The sequence below is a fragment of the Crocodylus siamensis genome, chromosome 3 (assembly GCF_052110815.1).
Source record: "Crocodylus siamensis isolate JL-2025a chromosome 3, ASM5211081v1, whole genome shotgun sequence".
In the NCBI taxonomy this organism is placed as follows: Eukaryota; Metazoa; Chordata; order Crocodylia; family Crocodylidae; genus Crocodylus; species Crocodylus siamensis.
The window spans coordinates 231,078,772-231,090,820 of record NC_143397.1 but is presented as its reverse complement, the minus strand read 5'-3'; the positions used below and the strand labels follow the sequence as shown (position 1 = coordinate 231,090,820).

The following is a 12,049-nucleotide window of genomic DNA, read 5'->3' as shown; positions in this document are numbered from 1 at the left end:
AGTAGAGCCTCCCATATGATCAGAGTCTTAAAAGGCAAGCCATCTGAGGAAAGACTGAGGGTTCTCAGACTTTTCTGAGGAAAAGAAGGCTCAGAGGGGGCCTGGTAGCAGCTTACCACTACACTGGGGGAGTGAACCAGGGGCTTGGTGAGCAACTGTTCACCAGGGTTCCCGAGGGGAAAACCAGGAGTAATGGCCACAAACTCCTGGAAGATTGATTCAGGCTCAACATTAGGAAAAGTTTCTTCACAGTCAGGGTGCCCAGACTGTGGAATAAGCTCCCTCCAGAGGTTGTGCAATCACCTACCCTGGAAATCTTCAAGAGGAGACTGGACAGTCACCTTGTTGGAATTAGCTGGCCCCTGGTTATCTTACCTGCTCAGTGCAGGGGGCTGTACCCAATTTTCTTCCAAAGTCCCTTCTGGCCTTACATTCTGTGAATCTATGAAAATACAATGGACCTGCTAATACAGTAATAGATACCCATAAGTATCTGTTTATAAATCAATGATCAATTCATATTTAAATATTAGTAATATAGTTAAGGATATAAATACATTTCTGTTTTTACTGCTAATTTTGTGCAAACATATATACTTATTGCAAACACTCCTATTACAGCCTTTTGCTTCTCTTGTGGGAAGGGGTACACCATTTTACCTCTCGTGTGTGTGTGTATAACAAAGTGAAATAAAAAGGGAACACCATTCTTACATGAATACTCCAAATACAACAATCCTAGGCATCCAAAAAGAGAACATAAATTGCACATGATGGATACTATTCATACCATTTAATATCCTACTGGATGGTGCTCATACATGAAGAGGATGAAGCTGATGTGAAATAGTATACAGAATAGAACTAATCATCCTTTAGGATTTTAAGATACCTGTAACAGTGTTATTGATTGGGAATCATTTTGCAAAAACTCTGGTGGTCTAGTTTCTTGTATATAAATTTAAAGGGCTGTAACATATGTATTTTGACTATAATCCTTCTTCTGACTATACAGATATCAAAATAAAAAATTGGAGATTAATATCTAAAACTGAGTAAGAGATAATTCATTTTATTCTTGAAATCAGTGAGCAGGTTAGCAAAAGATTGAGGTGTAGATCAGGAATGAAGTACCTCTTGTCACTTTCTGAATAAATTTACTAAAAACGTAGAACAGAGGACACAAAATTATAATTTACATATGTAAGCAAAAAAATCACAAAGCAACTGTGATCATGTACTACTGTTCTATTCACTTTTACAGCTGCATTTTTAACTTACCCAAGTTCTGACCGTGTCATAGAAAGTGGATTCCAGGGCCATTGAGTGCAGACCCCTGCCTTTGTAGGCAATGGTTTGTCCAAAGGTTCCCCAAGTTGTCCCTTCACACCCTCCCACACAGCTACAAGATACAAAGCCAAAAATGACAGGAACATCCACAAAAGCGAAAGATATGAGTGGACAGCCAATACGCTATCACTGCAATGACCAGAAAATATTCCACAGACTTCCAATCTATCCTAGGAGGAAAATTCCTTTCTAATCTCAGACTTGACCATCACTACAATCCTCATTGGAAGGAAAAGACCCCATTGATAGGAATCTCTGGGCTTTTTATGCATCAACAGAAGCATCAGTGTACCCAGTCAACACACTGAGCTGTAGTTGTGCCAATGTCCCAATTCTTTAGAAAAAGGCAGGGGGATACAGGGGTGAACAAAATAAAAAACAAAGCAAAATCTAATAGTATTTATGAGGCGATATCTTTCTTGGCATCTAGTAGCAACCAGCAACATGGCTTTAAAAATTTTGCTACATATGTTGAGGTACCAGTGTGGCTTGTGGATGCATGATGGGGCACATGCAGTGTTTCACAGGAGCGCAGGCGTGGTAGGGGGAGAGCCTCCATGTGCTCTGCAGCAAACCTGGAAATGGACTGGAAGTACTTCTGGTTCACTTCCAGGTCTGCTGGGGAGCAGGCTCTGTTCCCCCCCCACACCACCCTGGTTTAGTGATCAGCCACAGAGGACCTCAGGTGCCCCCCGCCCCAGACTCAGGAGGCACCAGTTGATGAGCCGGGGGGTATGGCTCCCCCCCCAGCATGCTCCCCAGTGGACCCGGGAGTGGACCAAAATGAAGAAAATGCACTCCCTGACAGACCTGGAAGTGGATCAGAGAGTTCCAATTCGATTTGGAGACATTAACATGTCCCCTGATTCGATTCAGATTTGGAGATTTGGCCACCGCCCTACCAGACACCTACCACATGGCAAGAGAATTACCTTTGTAACTCAATATAGAGATTGTACTATATCATTGCACTACATTCTCCCAGGGGAGAGCATGGGAAAGAACCCCAAACATTACCGGGAACCTCCTGGGGTGAGGAGCATAAACAAAAAAAGGGAAAAATACAAAAATAGCTCAAAGATGAGAGAGCCAGAAGGGGCTCTCTACACCAATAGGGGTGGGAGCATCGCGAGAACACAGGAGGTGAAGGAGGCTCCCCCTCTGGGTGGAGACAGAAGGGAGCAGCAAGGGGAGCTGCGGAGCAAAACGACGAAAGGCTGGCTGCCAGCTTATAACATAAGAAGTAGCTGGGTACATGGGGAAAATACTGCAGGACACCGGAAGCTGGACATTTCCAACAGTGGATAAGGATAGCAGTGACATGTACCACACATGGCAGAATGAGGGGTGAAATGACCCAGGGCAAAGTTCTACGCTGACCATATGACTGGTCAAACCCTGCAATCATAGAGAGCAAAGGTTGCTCTGATACCCTAACAGAAGGACAGGGGAAGGGATCAGATGGGTCCTTCCTGGCTTAATTTGTGTTGATTTTTCCTTTTTAGTTTTCCCCCTTTTGGAGGGGCTGAGAGGTAGAGCGAGGCAATACAGGCAAGGTAGCCCAGTATCATATTTTCCGTTGTCCTTCATCTTTTATTTGAGCACCAGTTAAATTAAAAGTCCCAGGCTGGGACTGCGTTGAGACAAGAAGGAGTGATTTTCTGAAGCCCTACTACAGTCTGAGTTAGTTATTTTGGGAAGCAGGGCCTAGAACATAAAAGGGCTATGAAGGCCACCAAGTTACAGGGATTCAACATCATCGGGGGTATGGCCCAGAAGACCTGGTGACCCACCGGAGATTGGGGTGAGGTTGGGATGCAGGGGCAGTGGAGCCCCACAGATGCTGCCGGGTGGACTTCCCGCTGCAGCAGAGCCCTGGGTGTTTGGCTCCCACACTGGTATAACACTCAAAGTTGTGGCAGGCGAGATTGGGGGGAGGCCACCCAGGTGATAAAGGACTGTCCACCAGCCTACAGGAAACCATAGGACATCTGCTATTGGCTGCCCAGACCAAGGCCACACGTGACCATATGTTCAAGGCCAGGCAGGCACATACATGCTGGCTGTTGAAAATAATTTCCTATTAAATTATGGCATCCTTTTTTGTAAACTTATTAAAGTCAATCTTGAAGTAATTCAGTCTCTTTGCTTCATTATGTGAAATCAGAAAGTTCTTCCAAAACTTTACTTTTTAGGAAATATGTACTCTTCTAAATTCCAGTCCACATGCATTTATAGCCAGCTTATAGCCTTATGATTTTATGCTGGTGTGTTTTTCAGCCTAGGAAGTTTTTCTCCCTCCCTAATATTCTCCACATGGACACAGTTATAAAAAATAATCATATGTCTTTTCAGTCTTTGTTTGTTTAGCTAAATAAACTAAGCTCTTTTAATCTTCTTTCATAGAAATAAGGTCTTCACTCTCAATCTTCTTTGTGGCCTGTCTTCAAATCTATTATAGCTTAAGTTCAATTTTCTGAACACGGGTTACCAGAACTATATGCTGTATTATAAATATGGACTTAAAGCCTTGTACAAAAGTACTAGTACCTTTTTGTCTTCTTTATTTAATATATCCCATACAACACACTCAAGGGGCATTTCCAGATGACCGCGGACATGCCCCTTGCAAAAAAGCAGGGCAGGGCACGGCCTGTCTGGGCAAGGCAGACAGGGACCCCATGCTGTGCCAGGTCCTGTCACTAAGGACCCAGCCCAGTCAGCTGGCAGAGGGACCCCAGGGCCGGCAGGATCCAACTGGGCCTGGCACGCAGTCCCTGTGTGCTGCACCAGGTCCTGCCACTAAGGGCCCAGCCCAGCCAGGTGGCAGAGGGGCCCTGAGGGCAGCAGGTCCTGTCACCAAGGGTCAGGCTGGGCCCAGCAGTAAAAAAGGCCCAGGACCTGGCTGGGCCTGGAATTTGGTCACCATGTGCCATGTCAGGTCCTGCCAGCAAGGGCCTGGCCCAGCCAGGCTGCAAATGGTCCCCAAGGCTGGGCCCAGCACATGGTTCCTGCATCCTGTACCGGGTCTCACTGCCATGGCTCAGAGTAGCCCACTCCTGCTGCTATTGCTAAAGGTAAGTTATGGGCCCAAGGCTGTGGCCCTCCAGGGTGCCTAGGACTCTTGGTGGGGGGCCTGGGGCCCTCCAGGGAGAGCTAGGACCCTGGGCAGGGGGCTGTAGCCCTCCACAGTGCCTGGGACCCTGGGCAGGGAGGCTGGGGGTCTATGGGGGAAAAAGCCCTCCAGGGAGGAGCTGGGTCTGTGGGTGGGGGAGGCATTCCATTTTCTGTGGGGGGCGCTGCACCCTGTGGTGGCCAGGGGACCCAATCCTCCTGAGAAGCCCCCCCAAGGTCCCCTTCACCCACAGTCCAACCAGCAATCACCCCACACCTACCCAAACACCATCCCACATCCCTCCACACACACCTTCCCCCACACCCTTTCCTGCAAACACCACATCCCCCTGTCACACACCCATCATGTGGGAAGAAAACCAAAAGTACACATCAACACATACAGGTATTTAGAATTTATTTTATCATGATGATAGGGACACTGGTAGGCTTCGACATTGCTTTGACATTGTAAATATATCAATAAGGCATTGCCCAAATGATTCCTGTATGTCTCTCTCTCTCTCTAGGGGGGTGTGTTTGTGTATAGAGTGGTCTTTTGTGTTAATTGTGGAAAAACATGGATTTGGGGGTATTTTAAAAAAAATGGATTTTGGATGCTGCTGCAGCAGTCCAGCTGGCACAAGGGGTAGTGTCCCCAGGTACCAAGTGGCTGAGCCCTGGAAGCTCTGGAGAGTGAGTAGCTACTAGTGAGTAGCTATATAAAAGGGCAGCTTTTTATATGGGTGAGCCCAGGACAGGGCAGCTTTTTGTACTGCTGGGACAGCACAGGTGCTGACCCCAGGCTCTAGCTCCCCCTGGCTGCAGATCCAGGAGGAACCAGGCAGGGTTATTTTGCCTCAAGTGGAACAATTTGCTCCACACCAAAGTGAATGTACGAGCATGTGTGCTGAGGCAAAAAGCACTGGCTCAAATTTGCACTACTTCTATATAAGCTGCTGCAAGTGCACATGCTTGCATGTGTGGACGCGCTCAAGGATTTCATTATTTTTCTCCAAGCTGAATCAGACTAGCTGTTCATGGTCATCATATAATTGACCAGCACACCCAGGATCCTCTCTTACTATATTATTTCAATATTTTGAGTTACCAAAATACATATAGAAGGGATTGATAGCCCCAGTAAAAATATTTTTTATTTGAAGTAGAGTATTCAGAAATACACCTTCATTTTACTCAAACACTTAAAATATTTTAAATTGTTCAAAATCTAAATATTTTGTTTTGTTGCTTAAGACTGAACTAAAAAGTTTAGTTTCCCCCCTCCCCCCTTAACACATACACATTTTTTGGAGGGGCAAGAGAGGAGGGATTCAATTTATTGAAAAACTGATGAAAAAAATGTTGTGTGGTTTCTTCTCAAAGTAATTTTTTATTAATTGTCTTGAGACTGCCAGTAAACTGAAAAACATATAATTTGCCCAGATCCATACTTTAGCCTTGTTTTATGAACAGGTACATGTATAGGCTGCTAAGTATTTTTACTTGAGTTCTACCTCAGTTGACCAAAAAGCACAAGCCCTATTTCAATATGTTCTTAGGGAGATGCAATGTCAGCTAACAGTGCTTCATCCTCCAGTTGTTAAAGTGGATTCATGCCTGAAATTTTGTGTAATTAAGAAAGCTGACAGTCTCCTTAGCTAATTGAGCTAGTTAAGACTTTCCCACACATTTTCATCCCATTACTCCCCAGCTAGAAGTTTCTCATGCTCTCAGAAGTCAGCATTTCATTTGAGATTTTGAGCACTGACACATTCTAGTGTCAAGAAACCAAAAGCTGTATCCTATTATAGCAATTAAAAAGAAATTGTGTGCTTGGCTGTCTTACTTCATTTATCATTAGATTACCCAATTGCTATCATCTTTCAGGGACCTACCAAGATGAGAAGAGAACTTTACTTGTGCTTTTATAGCATAACTTCTTTTAAGAAGGAACAAAATTCTCATGGAAAGAGAAAGTGATACAAATAAGGAGAAATTAGATTAAACAGACTCTTTCATAATAAGAATCCAGAGAGTATGCAGCTGGAAGTTATTCTTCAGGTACTCATACACAGAAGAAAGAAAGAGAGAAAGGCATTGTATTGAGTTGGGATCAAAATATTTTTTTAAAAGGAAGAGACAGTCAGAAATTATAGATACGTACCATCAACACAGACTTAGGTAGCCAGGTATACCATACATCTACACTTAAGATAGAAATCTTAGCAAATGATTCAAGAGTAAGTGTCTATATACAGTGCAAGTATAAAATATGGGCAAGCTGTAGCACTGTAGGCAAATTTAACTGGTGCTATATCTTTTGTTATTTCTTTTCTCCTTTTTTTTGCAGCACTTTTTGTCACACAGTATTCTGATATAGCCAACTGGCTATAAACCTTAGTTAAGTTAGTTAAAATACACTTAAAATAAGTCTACTGTATCTGCAGTTGATGAATGTTATCAAGATCTTTAGTCAGCTATATTAAATCTGATATATTTAATTTTATACCACTTATGGAAATTAAGGAGTGTGGAATACTACTTTGCATGTTGCAATGGACATGTGGGTCATTACAATGGATATGCCAAGAAGCTAGTGGTGAAACAGATGTCACTCCCCTAATTAACCACTACCTTTAGTTTTCATTCCCTCCTCAGCCACATAACGACTTGTCTACATAAAATTTTAAACCCTTACTTTTCTAAACTGAGTCTCAATCAGAATCTCTGATAACTTATGCAGTTGGATGGCAGATATGTCTGGCAGTGACCAGACAGGTACAAGTACAGCAACCTTCAGTGTCTTCACAAAACCAAACTTTCCAGTTGTGATGCAGACTATTTTTGTATCATTTTTATTCCTGCCCTTCAAGAAATTGACTCCAGAAAAGAAATGCATGCACTGTATATGAATAAACTTATGTTGATTGTGCTTATGTCTACTTGCATGTATATATAGCTGTAGTATATGTGCACGCATGTGCACATGCACACACGCACACACACACATAGACATAAGGAAAATGCTGGCACTTGAGGTTTTGAAGGGATTGTATAGGAAGAGGGAAACAGAGCAGGGTGGGACAAATGGGGAGGAGGGAATTTATTATGAAAACTGTAAATTGTTTAGTACTGAGAAAAAGACATTTTTGTTTTATGGCAGACAGAGAACCAGATCTTCAACTACAACTCTGATTGCTTTCCACTGCGAAAATGAAGCAGGCTAAAAGATGCCCTATGCAGACTTGCCCTACTGTGAGGGAATGTTAACATGTGAGGGGCTAGAGAGGGATTGTCTCTCTACTGTTGCAGCCAGTATATCTCATATCAATACTTCACACCCCATTTTTTTAGCTGTGTAAATCATGAGCTTCATGAGACTACCCCAGATGTCATCACTTTCTCCTTTTTCCTTTCTGCATTGCTGTGTTGAGCATGGCTGTCATCCACGTGGGGATGAATGACACGGCCAGGGGCAACCCTGACCACATTATGAAGGATTTCAAGGCTCTGGGGTACAAGCTTAAGGAGACAGGGGCACAGGTGGTATTCTCCTCTCTTCTTCCGGTGGGTAGGCAGGAACGCTGGCACAGGGCCTGCATTGGGGAGGTCAACCAGTGCTTACGCAGTTGGTGCCACCAGGCAGGCATTTGGTTTCTAGATAATAATCCATGCTTTTGGGTAGGGGACTTGCTGGGGTAGGATGGGCTTCACCTTTCTCCTAAAGGCAAGCGTGTTGCGTGTTCTCTTCCAGGTTGGCGGTCTTTAAACTGCCCTCGTGGGGGGAGGGGGCCACAGCAAGACGAGGAGACATCACCCAAGCAAAACAGGTGACAAATGCAAGGAGTGCCCAGGTAAGAAACAGGGGTCCAGACAGTCCCCAAATCAGGGGATGGCACACGCAGCTAGGCAAGGCCTTAAATGCCTATATACCAATGATCATAGTGTAGGGAATAAACAGGAGGATCTCACCCTCAGAATAGCCAGTTCAGACCCAGACATAATAGGGCTTACAGAAAAGTTATGGGATTCATCCCATGACTGGGCAGTTAGCATTAGGGGTTATAGGCTTTACAGGCGGGATAGAGAAGGAACGAAAGGTGGGGGTGTGGCGGTCTATGTCAAAGAGCAATACACATCCTCTGCCAGCAAAATGGGGTCAGAGTAGGGGCAAGCTGAAGTGCTCTGGGTCAAGATCCAGAGCGGGGAGAGGGATCTAATGGTGGGGGTCTACTACAGACCCCCCAACCAAGGGGAAGAGCTGGACTGGGAATTTTCAGGCCAGCTTGCAGAGGCACTTAAGGCAAGGGATGTAGTTGTCATGGGTGATTTTAATTACCCAGACATCTGCTGGGAGGAACAGTCAGCAAGATCGGACCATTCCAGGAGGTTCCTGGCCGAGATACAGGACCTCCATTTAATTCAGGAGGTGCACAGTCCCACCAAAGGAAATGCCCTGTTGGACCTGGTCCTGGCCACAGGTGACAACCTGGTAAGGGGCCTCCAGGTCCTTGACCACCTGGGCAATGGCGATCATCACTTGCTGGAATTCACCATCCAGCGCAGGGTGTCAAGGGCCTGCAGCAAGGTGGTAGCCCTAGACTTCAAGAGGGCTAACTTCAATGAGTTGAGATTAGTGAAAGAGGCGCTGGGGTTCTTGAGAGCAGGCGAACTCAGTGCCCAAGATGAGTGGTTGTTCCTTAAGGAGACGATACTCAGGGCCCAAGGGGTGACCATCCCAACAAGAAGCAAGGGGGGCAGGAGTGCCCGAAACCCCCTCCCGCCCCGGCTCACCAAGGGCATCTGGGAATGCCTGATTGTCAAAAAGGTGGCGCACAACTGGTGGAAGGAGGGTGCTATCTCCAAAGAGGAGTATACCTCCTCTGCTCGGGCCTGTAGGGGGGGCTGCCAGGAAAGCTAAGGAGGACATAGAGCTAGGACTAACGTCCAAGTTCAAAGATAATAAAAAGTCCTTTTTCAAATTGATAGGGAGGATGCAGGCGGCACTGGGAAATGTGGGATTCCCTGCAAGATTCTCTGGGCAATCTGGTAGTTGCGCCAGAGGAGAAAGCAGACCTCTTTAACCAATTCTTCATCTCCGTTTTCTTGTGCAGGGACCAGGACTTCCCCAACATGATGCAAGATAGACTTGAGGGTAACACCTCCAGACCTCAGCTTAGGGATGACCATGTTAAAGAGCTTCTGGAGGAGCTGGACGTGTTCAAATCAGCAGGTCCAGATGCTCTCCACCCCAGGGTGTTGAGGGATCTAGCAGGGGTTATTTCAGGGCCCTTGGCATGGCTTTATGAGTGCTTATGGTGCTTGGGCCAGGTGCCAGATGATTGGAAGATAGCCAACATAGTCCCCATCTTTAAAAAGGGGAGGAGGGAGGACCTGGGCAACTATAGGCCCATCAGTCTTACCTCAATCCTAGGGAAACTCTTTGAGATCATCAAGGAGCACATCTGTGATTGGCTGGCTTCAGGGATGATGCTCAAGGGCAACCAGCATGGTTTCATTAGGGGCAGGTCATGTCAGACCAACCTGACTGCCTTTTATGATCAGGTTACAAAAGCATTGGATGCAGGTGTCGCTGTGGACATAGTCTTTCTGGACTTCAGAAAGGCCTTTGACACCGTCTCCCACTCCATCCTCATTAAAAGACTAAGTGACTGTGGCATTGATGCCTACACAGTCAGATGGATTCCAGATTGGCTGAAGGGTTGTACTCAGAGGGTGGTGGTGGATGGGTCATATTCGACCTGGGGAGAAGTGGGCAGTGGAGTCCCCCAGGGTATATAAAGACAATGATGTCTTAATGATACATCACTGGAATACTGTGTCTGTCCCAAATGTCTTCATATCCAAAATGGTGTATGTGAGAGTTAAGCTAAGCCTGCAAAATAAATCACAATCTCTTGTTTTAATATGAACTGGTTAGTTTCCTTTATTTCTCCTGCCACAGCTTTGATGGAATAAGGTGGAGAAATAAACACAGTCCTGAGAGATGAAGAAGATACCGTGTCTGCAGTTCAGCAAAATAACTCTTCTGCACAGTTATTATGTCTCTCTTAAATAACTTACTTCTTAGATATTTTAGTTCCCTCTCTTTGAGAGCTCTCACATTCTTGGTTGCTTGCCCCATTCTCCTCTGCATGGATATCAAGCAAATGGTAATTCTATGCCACCTTGTATTTTCTACTGATATCAAAATGTGGGGTTCTCTTCTCTTTGTTAATATTCATACACTCTCACTCCTTTCTCTTTTTTTTAATTTTTTTTTAAGTTTATGAGACATTATCCGATGTCGTCAGGTATCAGACTCACCAACTCAGAGGTCTCCTTTGTTACCTCGCTTCAGCTTCCCCAGTAAGTCTCTCTCCAGGACGTTTCATCCATTCCCTTCTTTCCATCTTCTGTTTTCTCTCTCTTGTAATCGCTCCCTATTCTTTCTTGTTTACTTTCTTCTCTTTTCAAGAGCTAATTCTGGGTTTCATTCACCTTTAAATCCTTCCAGCCATCTGCTGCCTCTCTCACAGCTAGCACTCTCTCCTCTCTCCCTCAGCATATTCTGCCTTTGTTTGTTTTCATCCGGGTCTCTCCCTCCTCCATCTGGGTATCCCCACCCCTTTCTCTCCTTGGACTTGTTGCTAAGGTAAGTTTTCTGGTTTCCTTCACTCCCCCGGAGTTCTGGGATGGGGTAGGCTTTGTGCCCCATCACAGTGTTTAAAAAAATTGAGGAGGTTCAAAAAAGAGCTATAATAAAGTTTAGCTAGGCTGGAAAATCAGCCCTGCAGTAAGAATATGAAGCAGGTCAGTCGGTTAATTTATAACAGCAAAAGTTAAAAAGGTGACTTGATTATAGTCACTAGGGGTGTGAACAACCATTTGCTGAGCCTAGTTTACATTTAGAAGGCTGTATTAACTTGAATACGGAGAGGCTCTGGGACTGAAGTTCTATAAAATAATTTAAACTAAATAAGTTAAGTTTGATACTACATCCATCCAGGTTTATCTTAAACCAGTTTCTGCCACTTCGAAAGGGGTTTATGTGCACTAAACTTCTGTAGTGTTACAGATTTGAACCAGTTTCCAATCATGTATATTTGTTTTCTATGCAATTTCTGTCCCTATCCCTGAAGCTTTAAAATCAAGGTTGGAAGTGTCATGAAAGAGAGAAATTATGGCCATAATTTTGTGGCCTGTGTCTTGCAGGAGGACAGATCAGATTGTCCATTTTAGTCATGTGACTAAACTGACTATTGTAAAGTAAATATAGGTGTTTGAACAGAGGATTCTGTGATAGTTCATTTTGATTTATCAAGCAAGACTACATCATATTATCATGAAAAGAGAGATCCTAATTTAAAACCTGATAATATATGAGAAAATGAAATAGAATAAGATGGGGAGCTAGCATAAATGGTATAAAGTGATTCTGAGTGGTGATTAATCAGTTATCCACTAGGGTATTTCACAGATTACCACATCACCTTGTTCCATTTTCTGAAGACAGTGAACGTGTGCCATGTTTCATCAGGTCACGTTATTTACAGTTCTATTAACCGTAAAACAGTACAAA

The 12,049-nt window shown here is 44.5% G+C and overlaps 1 long non-coding RNA gene across 2 annotated transcripts in view; it reads right to left on the bottom strand.

Moving 5' to 3' along the window:
• Positions 1 to 11,004, bottom strand: part of LOC149869558 (uncharacterized) — a 72,302-nt gene extending 61,298 nt beyond the window's left edge. For both annotated transcript variants that reach the window (XR_016441109.1, XR_016441108.1), the window contains exon 1: positions 10,795 to 11,004. This is a non-coding gene — a long non-coding RNA (uncharacterized LOC149869558). The remainder of the gene's footprint in view (positions 1 to 10,794) is intronic.
• Positions 11,005 to 12,049: the final 1,045 nt, after the last annotated feature.